The 13,262-nt window shown below is 38.1% G+C and overlaps 1 protein-coding gene across 1 annotated transcript in view; it reads left to right on the top strand.

Moving 5' to 3' along the window:
* The window catches only part of lrrc4ba (leucine rich repeat containing 4Ba), a 52,768-nt gene extending 40,005 nt beyond the window's left edge, over positions 1-12,763 (top strand). The window contains exon 5 of the transcript XR_014603225.1: positions 11,871-12,763. The gene's annotated coding sequence lies outside the window, so the exon portion shown is untranslated. The remainder of the gene's footprint in view (positions 1-11,870) is intronic.
* Positions 12,764-13,262: the final 499 nt, after the last annotated feature.

The raw sequence follows: 13,262 nt of genomic DNA, 5'->3' as shown, positions 1-13,262 counted from the left end.
TGCCGTTTTACCTTAGTTTCCCAGATTCATCTCGTTTCTTTCTCTCTCTCTCTCTCACTCTTTCTCCCATCAGCCTCTCATTTATCCTTTCTTCCTGTAGGACCAGAAATTCACGACTGTCTGGTGTCTAACACACAAACACGCGCGCTGCAACCACAATCCTCTCTTGAGAGATTGGGGAGAAAAAAAACAGAAACACAGATATTTCCTTCCCTCTGTTCAATTAAACATTCCCCCCATCTGCCACCTTGGGTTGTTTGAGTCCCTCTGAAATATTGAAGGTAGCTGTTAATGTGATTGTTTCTCCTGACTCTGTTTGAACCTGTTAGATAAATCGCTCTGGAATGTGTATTATTAACATCTGAAATGTGTCATGTGTGCGTGCTCGTGCGTGTGCGTGTGTGTGTGCATGTGCGTGTGCGTGTGTGCGTGTGTGTGTGTGTGTGTGTGTGTGTGGAGGAGGGCAGATTCGTTCTGCTGTAATGGTTCTGTGCCAAATCTTTTTCAGACCATTCAATCTCTGTTCATGTGCCATACTGATAAATTTATGGAATAAAAGATGTTCTTTTTGCACAAAATGAGTATTGAACTGTGGGTGGTTATTTTGGATGTTTTTCGTGTCAAAAACAGGATCAAACAACCAACGGATGCAAAATGGGAGATGTGAGAACATCGGTGTGTGTTTTCTATGTCTACTTGTATGAATTTAGACAAACGGTTTCAAGTCGACATGAAACGACATTCGCAGCCAATTTTAATTTTGCAAATGTACATATTTTTCTCAGTGAAATATGATATACAGTGAGAAAAGATAAGGGAGTATTTGATTTTATCCATTGGGATTTGACTGGATTGTGAAAAGGGGAGGGGCTTAGAAATAAGTCAAGTCATTAGCCAAAGTCATCAGCCAAAAAAAAAGTTATATAAGTGCTGGAGCAAGTCATTTCATTTTTATAAAAGAATATACATACTTTTTTCCCGCAAATGTAACAACATGCACTGATGTAACACACACAATAAGACCATTAAGACATGCAGTTAATAGTTCATTTTGATGTCATGTTGACATTTAACATCTGACTCAGTGATTTGTGTGAGTTTATGGGTGTGTTTTAAAATGGATTCGGTGTATTTGCGTTTTGCAGCCATTATGTCAATGTGTTACTGCTGCTTTGACACTAGAGCTGTGACTTGCTAGCTGCAGGGTGTTTAGGTTGACCCCAATGGCTGACCTCCGCCTGCGCTGTGCGGGTGAGCGTGTGTGTGTGTGTGTCTCTGGGCTGATGTTTAGCCTGCAGTCTACACGCCTCCTGTGCTGGCTGAGGGTTAGCTATGGGGTCAGCATCTGAATACAACTGACTCAGGGTTACAATTATTGGCTAACCTAAGGGTGTGCATGCTAGTCTGTATATGAGGGTGACATTGTGATTGTGTTCCTTCATGTCCATTTGCGTTTTGCAAATTAGATACAAAAACAGGAGACAGGCAGAACGTTCAAGAGAAGCTCTGTGCTCTGCATGCTTCTGCGTAAAAGGTTTCGGCTGACGTTTTATTCCACCCCAGTGAAGGAGTGTTCTCAATGCATGAATAAAAGTATGCATATGTTTATGAGTATCTGTGTCTTTATGAAGGGATAGCGTCACACAGATGAATAAGGTCAACTCAAACTTAATTAAAAATATATATATATTAATCAGTATTTTTGTCTTATTTTCCAGAAAAAATGTAAAAAATTTGCCTTAAAATTTATATTTGAAACCACCTATGCAAAAATTATTTTGGGAGTACTATTTTGGAATTATGAATGTTTTTTCATTCTTAAGCATATATATATATATATATATATATATATATAATGCTTAAGAATGAAAAAACAATAACCTAATTATATATAATTATACACAATTTATTTAATGCATTTTTTTCATTTATAAATATATTTATAAATATATGTAATTTTACTTTATTAAATGTATCTTGTTGTAAGCAATTAAATATATATTTTACTGCTAAAATTTAAGAAATAAATACTCGTTTATTGCATTTTTTCACCCCATATATAGTATTATGGTAATTTCACACATTTTTGGACAGGGTTTCTTTAAAGTATCTTGAATCATGATTTTCCATGAAAATTACACTTGAATATGCTAATAGTATCATGGTACAATGTATTTTTGTACTCCCAAAATAATTTTTGTATAGGTGGTTTCAAATATAAATTTTAATTCGACCATACAAGCTGCAATTTGATCCAAAACAGATGTACAGATCTTAAAATCACAAAGCTCTGACATCCATCCTAAGTTATGGAGTTCGTCGTCGGAGATCAGCTGAAGGCAGCCTATAGTGCGTGAGCGTGCCCTTCACAATGCTGATGTGACACACCTCAACCAGGGTGCCCGATCCACACTTCGCACTGAATAAATTATGTAAGCAGCTTAACAATCCTCATTCTCACCTCATGGCACACATACATACGTGCGCTAGTGTTAACACAGCCTCGGCTGGGCTCCATCTTCACACCTCATCTGAACATGCAGAATGCTTCTAATGCGCGCAGATGACACAGCACTGCATCCCTGAACCCTGGATCATTGCTAATATCCCACCGAACTCTGTTTGAAACGGTCAAGGTCTGGTCATATCAACAAAATTCCAGTCAAAACCAAAACATTTCAACAGTCATGGAGTATCAGTTCAGAGATGCTTTCGTTTTTTATTCACTAAATGTTCGTTCCATCTTTGGTGTTGTGAAATTATGTCTCTCTTTGCCAGTCTTTAATTTTCCTTTTGAATTCAATCACAATGTGCTTTTTGAAGGGTTTGTGTTTTGTATTGACCCTGTTTCCACCCTTGAACTACATGCTACATCTGTTGAGCTCTATTATTAATAGATGTTCCAGATGTTCTCTGTAGTGTTGAGGTTAAAGGAAGAGTTCAAACAAGAAAAAGTTTTTTTTTTCACCCTGAGATCGTTCAAAAATCCCTTTCTTTCAACCTCTCAGACCATAAAAGATATCAGGCAACATGTTTGCCCTGCTCTTATACTGTAATGAAATGATTCATGTGCTATATTTCAAATCTTTTGAAGTCATACAATATATCTTATGCATGATTAAGCAACTTCATTTGTGCAAATTTGGTCACAATCCATTATGCGACACAAAAAATAATGACTTTTAACATTCGCATTTAAAAAATATACACTGCTGTTCAAAAGTTTGGGATCAGTACGATTTTTTTTTTAACAAGTCTCTTCTGCTCACCCAGGCTGCATTTATTTTGTCCAAAATAAAAATGGTGAAATATTACAATTTTAGACAACTTTTATATTTGCATATATTTTAAAGTGTAAGTCATTCAGTGATGGTAAAGCTGAATTTTCAGCATCATTACTCCAGTCTTCAGTGTCACATGATCCTTCAGAAAGCATTCTAATATGATGATTTGCTGCTCAAGTAACATTATTGATTATCAGTGTTGAAAACAATCGTGTAAAAAATTTTTTCAGGATTCTAAGATGAATAGAATGTTCAAAAGAACAGCATTGATCTGAAATATTTTGCAGCATTTTAAATGTCTTTACTGTAACTTTTGATCACTTTAATGCATCCTTGTTGAATAAAAGTATTGACTTCTTTCAAAGAAAAAAATATATATTACTGACCCCAAACTTTTGAACGGTATGTATAATGTTACAAAATGTTTCTTTTTCAGATAAATGCTGTTTGTTTGAACTTTCTATTCATCAAATAATCCAAATATTTAATTTCTATTCATTAAATACACAACTGTTTTTAACATTGATAATAATCATAAATGTTTCTTGAGCAGCAAATCATCATATTAGAATGCTTTCTGAAGGATCATGTGACACTGAAGACTGGAGTAATGATGCTGAAAATTCAGCTTTGCATCACAGGAATCAATTACATTTTAAAATATATTCAAACAGAAAACAATTATCTTAAATTGTAATAATATTTCACAATATTACTGTTTTTTGTTTTGTTTTTTTTATTAAATAAATGCAGCCTTGGTGAGAAAAAGAGACTTCTTTCAAAAACATTAAAACAAACCTTACCAATCCCAAACTTTTGAACAGCGGTGTTTATATTCTGTACCTTTTCAAAGTCTTATGAACCACCGTTATGGTACTTTCATGTTGCCTTTTTTTTTGGTCATTTTTGGAGCTTGACAACCCCTGGTTCACTTTTAGTATGGAAAAGAATAGACTAAAACTCTCCTTTTTTATTCCATGGAAGAAAAAAAGTCATACATTCTTGGAACTAGATACGTTTTTGGGTGAACTATCCCTTTAAGAAGACTCCTAGTCATAAACTCAGTACTACAGTCTTAAGCCGAGTATAATTTTCACTCTGTGAGCCTTAAAACCTGTCTATCTTTTACAGCCCAAGTTATAAGAAATGAATGCAGCTGTACCGTAGGTCAATACGGGTCTTTGATCTCTGTGCTGACTTAAGCTCCATCCCTTCCATATGCCGTCCCCCCAAACAACCCCTCGTCTCTCCCAATCCGCTCTGCGCTAATACAGTTGTAAAGGGTAACCTTGGAGACGAGGGCTAATCATCCATCCCATAACTACCCTTTCAATCTCCCCCCAGCACCCCCTGGCCCACATTTCCCTTCCTCTTAAATGACAGTACAGTATGTGTGTCTTTCAGTATATTCTGTAATTTTCCAATGATCCTGTCCTCTCTTTCTGGTGTGTCATCATCTCTTTCCCCCTCTCTCCTCTTTGTTTGTCCTGTAGAAGGACGTTTGTTTTCCTGTGGGGAAGAGGAAAATCGACGCTGAAAGATGAGTTATTGATTGCAAAGCAGGGGTGCATGAGTGAGTGAGTGAAGGAAAGAAAGACAGGATGAGTGAGTACAATGACACATCAACAACATAACAACAATCTAACTTCAGATGCACCATAATCCATGCTTATACTCTAATGAACTATTATTAATAGTGCCTTTCAGCACTAATGTTAACATAAAAAGCATCCTGTGACTATGTTGCCAACGGCTTGACTAAAAATACTAGCAGAATATGTGTGAGACAGCTGAATTTACAGGTCTTTTGGTTCACACCTCTGTCAGATAAAAGTTCATTTGAGGCGATGAGAAGATACAGCTGATCCTGCTTCAATATTTGATTTGAATATGTATCTTTTTTTGAAAAACAATAACAACCCTTTCTTTCTTCCAAATGATCTGGAATTAGGGGCGTCGAGAAACATGGCGAAAAAAGAATTAAAAACACTCCACTGCAGAAAAGACAGAACATCAGGTTACATCACAAATGTCACCACGGTCACTGTTGCTATCGGAGATATGCTGTTTCCATGGCACTGAGGGGCTTGAGGATCTGTGTGCTCAGAGTTCAAAATCATTTTTCCGGGTATAGGCGTACAGAAATGCAGGGCGCGCATCAAAAACATTCTGTTCTTACCAACTCCATATACAGTACATGTGTTAAACCATCACAGATTGTCGAAGGCGGCGTTATGTCGTAATCATGTGCGCGTTTACACATGTTCTCACGTACGAGATCAGTTCTGTTCACGTTTAAGATAGCGGCGCGTTGTGGACATAGCCGACTTCTGTACAGATTGGCTGGGAATTAATTCAAGAAACATGAGAAATAAATGCACCTACAAATGGAGCCTTCATGCTCTGCTTTAATGGACTGCAGTCTTTAAAGCAACACTAAGGAACATTTTTTACCTTAAAATAATGTTTCCAAAATCGTTTCAGTGGTTCATCAAGTCGTAACAGGCACTTCTGGATTCGCGTTGCAGCCCTATATCTGATATAACCACACTATGCAAGTTTGCCAGATCGGGACGCGTTTCTGTAGTTCGAATGAGACATAAAAAAACTACAAATTTGACTAGCTTTACGGCAAGCGTTACAATAGTCATTATTTAGTTTTTCTTCGTTTCTGATGTCGCAATACATCATACTTTCATAAAATCATGCAACATACTCTACCTTGTCTGTGGACATCGTTCATTCCAGTGCCGGTGCTGAATAAACAGCGAGTGTGCGTGCGACAGTAGGCTTCGGGCGGCAAAATTATTTACGACAGCGGTAATGGACAATTCCGCTTCCAACCTGTAGGGGGACCAAAGAGGAAAAGTTCCTTAGTGTTGCTTTAAAGAATAATTCAGACAAAAATTACAATTCTGGCATTACTTACTCACCCTTATGTCGTTCTAATACACAATACAAGAAAAATAAAGGTTCCCTTTTGGTGAAAAGTTTTTAACCATTTTTTAATAGTGCAATTTTTTTTAAAAATATATTCTGTAATATATTTTCTCTCCATGTTTCTTGACATCCCTAATCTTAATAATTATTGTTCTTATTATTAACAAGCTAAATTGCTAACGACTCCATTTGTGTTCCACGGGAAAAAAAGGATTCCAAAAATCGATGAATACTTATTTATAGTAGTAATAACAACATATTTTATATTAACTATCACAATATTAATACTCATTTATTATTATTATTATTAATATTATACATAGGGTTTGATAGGTAATATTCTTTTTAACATGGGACACATTATCAGTTTTAATTATTTTATTACAAAAATACATGAAATCAGGGTTTAGCCTAACCTTGGTACTTTTTCATAAACAAAAACGATACCAGACTAAAAAAACTTGAATAAAATTAGGTGCACGGATAGTGTCCTTGTGTGCGACACAAAAAGAGGTTTTTGAAGAATCTAGTCTCTATTTCAGTGCAGTTCTGATGAATAGAGACTGAAGCTTTAAAAATATCCCATGTACTCAATGTGATAGTTTTGATTGATAAAAGAACTGAAATTCCCCACTCCCATTCACTGCATGCAAAAGCGTTACCAAACATTCATCAACATATCAGTAAACCATGACCATTTTAATTTCTGGGTAAACTTATCCATTTCAACAGGCCATTTCAACAGGCTTCAGGAGATAAGTTGTGTTCAATTAAATTAGTGATATCAAAGCATATCTATTTATGGATTAAACCAAGAAAAGCCTTTAGGATGAGAGACACGCTGTGGAGCGGAAGACGACGAATTCTGCATGTAAAAATACAGGTGATACCAGCAGCAGACACTAACACACACACACACACACACACACACACACACCAGGACCTAAAATGAACAGTCGCCAAGTGCCAAATGCGGCCAGTGCTGCATCGTCACGAAAGCTTGCCAATTTAAATATTCAAGAAGACGTGAACTCAATTCGTTACTCATGTGCTGTGTGGGACGTTTTGTGTAGACACACATCCAAAGCACGCGCCCAGTATTCCACTTCTCAGATAGCGCGAGAATACTGAATTGAGTCCTCTTCCACGTCCTCTTACGCTTGAACAGACATATTCAAACAAAATCACGTCAAAATCCCCATCTTGGCAAGTGTCCTTGTCTTAACTGAACGTAAACAATTGAGAAATAAAACGCATGTAGGCAGTTCTGGATCAAGCCCAATCTCCTGGTCCTGCGAATCTCTAGCACGAGTTCACGCTTTCATTTTGCGTGCTCTTTATACGCAGAAATGACCTTTTACATGCATCCTATACGCACTTTTTGCGTGCATATGATACAAAATACACTAACCAATTCTAAATTCTGCGTACCAGATGCACATAAAAGATTACTTTTGCGTATAAAGAGCATGCCAAATTAAATAAATATATAGACCCTTTTACTGTTTGTACACAATGATGACATATGCGCGCGCATATTGGCAACGGAAGTATGGCGAGAATCAGCAGCGTGTCAAGCTACGCGAGCGGATTAAACAACAGACGCGAGCATTTTTTTATCATGTCCTCGCTCCAATCAACACGTTTAATCGCCTGCAGCCACTATTCTGAAACGTACGGAGCCCCTAAAGGGACGTGGTGGTGGAAAAAATGTTAGGTTGGGAGATTTTTTTTTTTTTTAAATCTTTTGCGTTCCCTCGCAAAACTTTTGCGTTCCCCCGAGAAACTTTGCGTTCCCACGCAAAACTTTTGCGTTCCCTCGCAAAGATATTTGCGTTCCCACGCAAAACTTTTGCGTTCCCTCGCAAAGATATTTGCGTTCCCACGCAAAACTTTTGCGTTCCCTCGCAAAGTTATTTGCGTTCCCACGCAAAACCTGTTTTGAGCTCGGACAGACACTTCCTGTTTAATGTCCCGCTGGCAGTGTTTCAGAGCTCCGTACGTTAATGGAGCGTTTCATAGTGTTTGAACTTGGACTCAAATATAAAGAAATGCGGTCAGTGCTTAACTCAAGGAGTTCAGTGAAGCGGGCAATATTCACATAGGCTATTCGAACTTCCCTATTCTTGAGCTAAACGTTGTTAAAACACAAACGACAACTATTTACAATCACAGTAACCTAGACAACGAGCTACAAACCAATTCTCATCAAGACGAGCTTTATAATATTAATTTGTCTCTAACCAGACGAATGAGAGACAAGTCCAAATAAGGGGCCGTCTGTAAAGTGCAAATCCCAAAACCCGTCTGCACATTTTATATTATTAAACATATTCAATAGCTTCACTGTGACACACTGTACTGTCAGTATAGTGTGTCACAGTGAAGCTATTGAATATGTTTAATAATATAAAATGTGCAGAATTGTCACCAAATTCAGTTCACACATCACTGCTCTCCTGCTGGTTATACTACATTACTTAGTTTGATAAAAAATGCTGAATTTTTATGATTATTTATTATGAAATAAAAGCAATAACTTCACCCTTTTTAGAAAAAAATATTAAATAACTTCACACTGTGTGAAGTGTAGGCTTACATACAGTGTACAGTGTAATGCCATCAAATTCAGTAAGCAAATATAATGCAAAAGCTGCGTAGCCTACAGTACCAATATCATTTGTGTAAAGAATAGGCCTACTTATTTTTTACTTCCCAAACTAATTGTTGTAGGCCTATAACCAACATTAGAGCAGTGATGTGTCATGTGTGAACTAAATTTGGTGTGTTACAGTGAAGTTATTGAATATTTTTCATAATATAAAATGTGCAAAAGCAGTGTAGTATGACCAGTGGGTCACCATTGATGTGTAAACTGAATTGGGTGGCACTACAGTTTGTAACATTGAAGTTAATGACTATTTTTGTATTTTTGACTATGAGCTGATGCTGTAGTCGTTTTTTGGGTTATATTGCACTTTGCAGACGGTCCCTTTGAACTAGTCTCTCAGCCGCCTGCTCATAGAGATCCATTTAGCCTATATTATAAAGCTTGTTTTGATGAGAATCGGGTTGTAGCTCGTTGTCTAGGTTACTGTGATTGTAAATAGGTGTCGTTTGTGTTTTAACAACGTTTAGCTCAAGAATAGGGAAGTTCGAATAGCCTATGTGAATATTGCCAACTTCACTGAACTCCTTTAGTTAAGCACTGACCGCATTTCTTTATATTTGAGTCCAAGTTCAAACACTATGAAACGCTCCTATATATGTTTGTATAACACTGTTTGTATATGTAATATATATATATATATATATATATATATATATATATATATATATATATATATATATATATATATATATTAGGCCCTGTACACACCTGTTGATGCCAGATCCAGTACCTGAGTTGATTTACTGACATGGTTTTATTTACTGAGTGTTACACATATCAGTCTCTCTCTCTCTCTCTCTCTCTCTTTCACACACACACACACATACAGAGAGAGAGAGAGAGAGAGAGAGAGAGGTTAACTCAATCAGGTTCAAATGAAGTCTGGTGGACTTGCGGCGGGATTCTAATGAAACTGCATTATTTATAGAGCGATCTGACAGGGATGCCTCGGCCATTACACCCATAATGGCTCTTTTAGATATTGATGAATACTTGTCTATATTTGTATTCACGTGGGGAACCAATGTCACATTTCCCCGGTTACCCTGGATACCGGCGTCTCTAAATGGCCCAACAATAACACAGATAACAATGGCAGCACTGTTTAAAGGAAAGCAGACAGGAGGAGGAGGAGGACTGAGGAGAGGAAGATCAACAGCGAGAGAAGAGAGCGGAGGAGGAGGTGGAGGAGGAGGAGTAAATACACAATTGGTGATCAGTGAAGTAGCATTAGCATTGTTCACACATCCCCAGCCAGCCTCATCTCTCCTTCTCCCCTCCTCCTCCCTCTCGCGGCCTCTCTTCCTTTCTTGCTGCAGCGTTACCATGGCGACCGAGAAATGTGGGAATACCTCTGTCCTTCAGAGAGAGGGAGCAAGAGGGAACGCGAGGCTCGGGAGAAAAGCGCGTGGGGGGTGAGAAACGGTTGAGGGGACCGTGAGCGAGAGAGATGCAAATAGACGCGGTCAGAGAAACGAGACCTGCCAACAGGCCGAAGAAGAACAGACGAAGTTGCGGGTCTCATCGCTCGCGCGCACGCAGAAAGAGAGTTGGAAGCGATGACATTTTGAGGAGAGTCATCGGCGTGACTCACGTAGGACACATTTTCTGAGCCCCAAAGCGCTGCTGCTATTTGTTTATCTCCCGTCACATTTCTCACACTACCTCCTCATGCTATGGCGAGGCTGTCGTTACTATGACGACTGGCGGCCTAAAATAGTTAGCGCTCTCACCCCCTGCTTTCTCTGTGGCGCTGTTTTCTTCTCACACATCCCCACCCCTCCAAACCTCCGCCGTACTGCTCACTTTACTGTGGGACGCAATTCCGGAGGGGCGCGCGCTTTCTCTCCCGTTCAGCCTCACTTTACCTTTCTCCTCCCTTCATCCCGTCTCTCCCTGCAAATATTGCGTTCAGATTCATTTTATTGGCAGCTTGAGTTTCCATGGCAACATCTTGAAACCATGGAAACTATTTGAACCGAGCCAAACGCTCTTTCAAAACTGCTGCATTCCCCCCCATCCCTCTCTCCCTCTCTTCCTGCACGTCTAGTCAGCCAGTGAATGTGTATGCATGATGCGACTGTGGGTATAAATGAGCATGCGACTTGCATGTGAACGCTTGCTTCATCTACCTTGTACGTGCAAACACGTGCATGCAGAATCCACAGGTGCCACAATCGCGTCCCATGTGAACATACGCATGATAGGCTACAAGTGGAATTAGATTTAATATCATCAGGTGGGAAATGTGAAGTCATCCTTCTCTGAATGTGAACATTATCATCTAACAACATATGGCAGACATCGCACAGGTCAGAGTGGAAATTCAGTAGCTTCCTGCTTAAAAAAAAAAAAAAAAAGACATTTCTAGGCTGGTTTATGCTGGTAGAACAAGTTTCCGCTCTGCGTTTGGGTGGACATTTATTCCAGGTTTAAATAGTTTCCAGGTTAAAGGCATGTGCTATTTATCAGAACGATTAGGACGGTGATTAGCCTAAGCAATCAATTATTATTATTTTTATTTTAATATACTTTTTATTAAATCCACATCATATTTCCCCCAAAAAATAGTAGGCTACCTACAATAATACAGTAACAAAAGCATTACTGTATTTATAATGATATTAATATTTTTTATTTTTACTACTCTAACACTTTTCTAAAGCCAACAGATGTTCAGTAAACAACACAGATGTAATTAGGTTCTCAGGCACTTTCCACCATTTTGAGCATCATTGTTATATTTTGTATTTTTTCCCCTGTTTTGTACTATTAAATAGTTTATATTGTTGTTTAAAACAAATATTTTCTTCATTTTTGAAGCCAATGTCCCAAAAGCCTGTAGTATGCATGAATGCATCCCTGTGTTTTTTTTTTTTGTGTGTGTGTGTGTGTGTGTGTGTGTGTGTGTGTGGACATCTCTGCTCACTCCTGTTGTTAATTACCAATAAGTTCTGCTTGTGTTTCTGTTTCAGCTCAGTCTGGATGTCTAGCGTTCATACATTGTACAGTCTCTGGAAAGATGAGAGGACCAGTAATGACCTTTCCACCTCTCTGCTAATTAACATGTATGAACTCTTGCTCTTCAGCATTAATGATTAAGCATGAATGTGTACTTGCTCACACTGTCCCAGAGCAGCAGGATAATGGATGGGGAACAAGAATGTCCCAAGAGCAATGTGTTTTGTTCTAGGACGATTACACAACCGTGTCTGAACTAACTAAATTTGGATTTTATAACTTCAAATATGTTAGAATGAAATGCACAGTTTGGTAAAGATCTCAGTTTCAGATTAATTTCAGGAATACATGGCTCTCGGCCCATAGTTCCACAGAATCACAATAGCATGGCAGATGCTCTTTTCTTCATTCCATGGTATATATACAGTGCCAATCTCCATGTATACTCTAAATCACAAACATGTGACACATCAATAGAAACATCACCAACAAGAGCGAGATCACCCAAATATTTCTTACGCAGATCCACATACAAAGAACAATCATACAAGAAATGCTTCTCGTCTTCAATCACAGAGGTATTCAAAGTTAACTTACAAGTTACAGATTCTCTCTGCCACTTGTATATTACTCCATCTGCCTGTTTCTAGCTAAATGATGACCTGAGCATCTGAACAGGAACAACGATCATACCAGCTGTATGTTATACACAGACGCAATGTAGCTCTCTTGTACCATCAAGGACTTGCATTGTGAATATATATTCAAGTTATTGTTTTCTAGAACTGATGTGTACCATGCATTATGTGCTTTTTCTCTAAATCACTGATTCAGAATAGATGTGAACGTTCTTAAATCACCGACACTTTGAGCCTCCTAGACACTTAAATACACAACAGAACTGTAATGCAGGAAACTGAACATTTTCAATACACTTCACTAGCTGGTAAAGATCTCATTGAGTAATGAAGTGAAAAGTTGATTTGTGAATCTTGTCTTTTGTTAATAGGCACACACCACTAATGGACTGCGCGCAGAGAAGATTCAGTGCAGATAAGCAGCTATATTTATTACTTCTTTTAAGAGAGAAATTGCAAATATAGATTTCTTTTTAACATCCCCACATAGTATTAATTTGGTGGGATAGTGTTGAATGTTAAATAAATTTGTTTTGCTGTGAAAGACTGCCCAGTCATTCCAGATTAGCTTCAAGAGAGCATTAATAAATATGAAATTATTTCCAAATAAGAAATAATCCAATTGCAGTAACTGATTAAAGGGTCGAGCAAAACCATGGCTGCATCCGAAATCTTAAAGGAAGGCATCGAGGCTCGTCCGAATCCAATGTTAGCTTCACTTCCTGTCTCCTGGTGAGATTTCATCTGATCGATTTTTGAAGGCAGCAT

This window comes from Abramis brama, assembly GCF_963993115.1.
Source record: "Abramis brama genome assembly, chromosome: 1".
NCBI classification, from domain to species: domain Eukaryota; kingdom Metazoa; phylum Chordata; class Actinopteri; order Cypriniformes; family Leuciscidae; genus Abramis; species Abramis brama.
The sequence above is the reverse complement of the archived record's forward strand: the minus strand, read 5'-3'. Positions and strand labels throughout refer to the sequence as shown.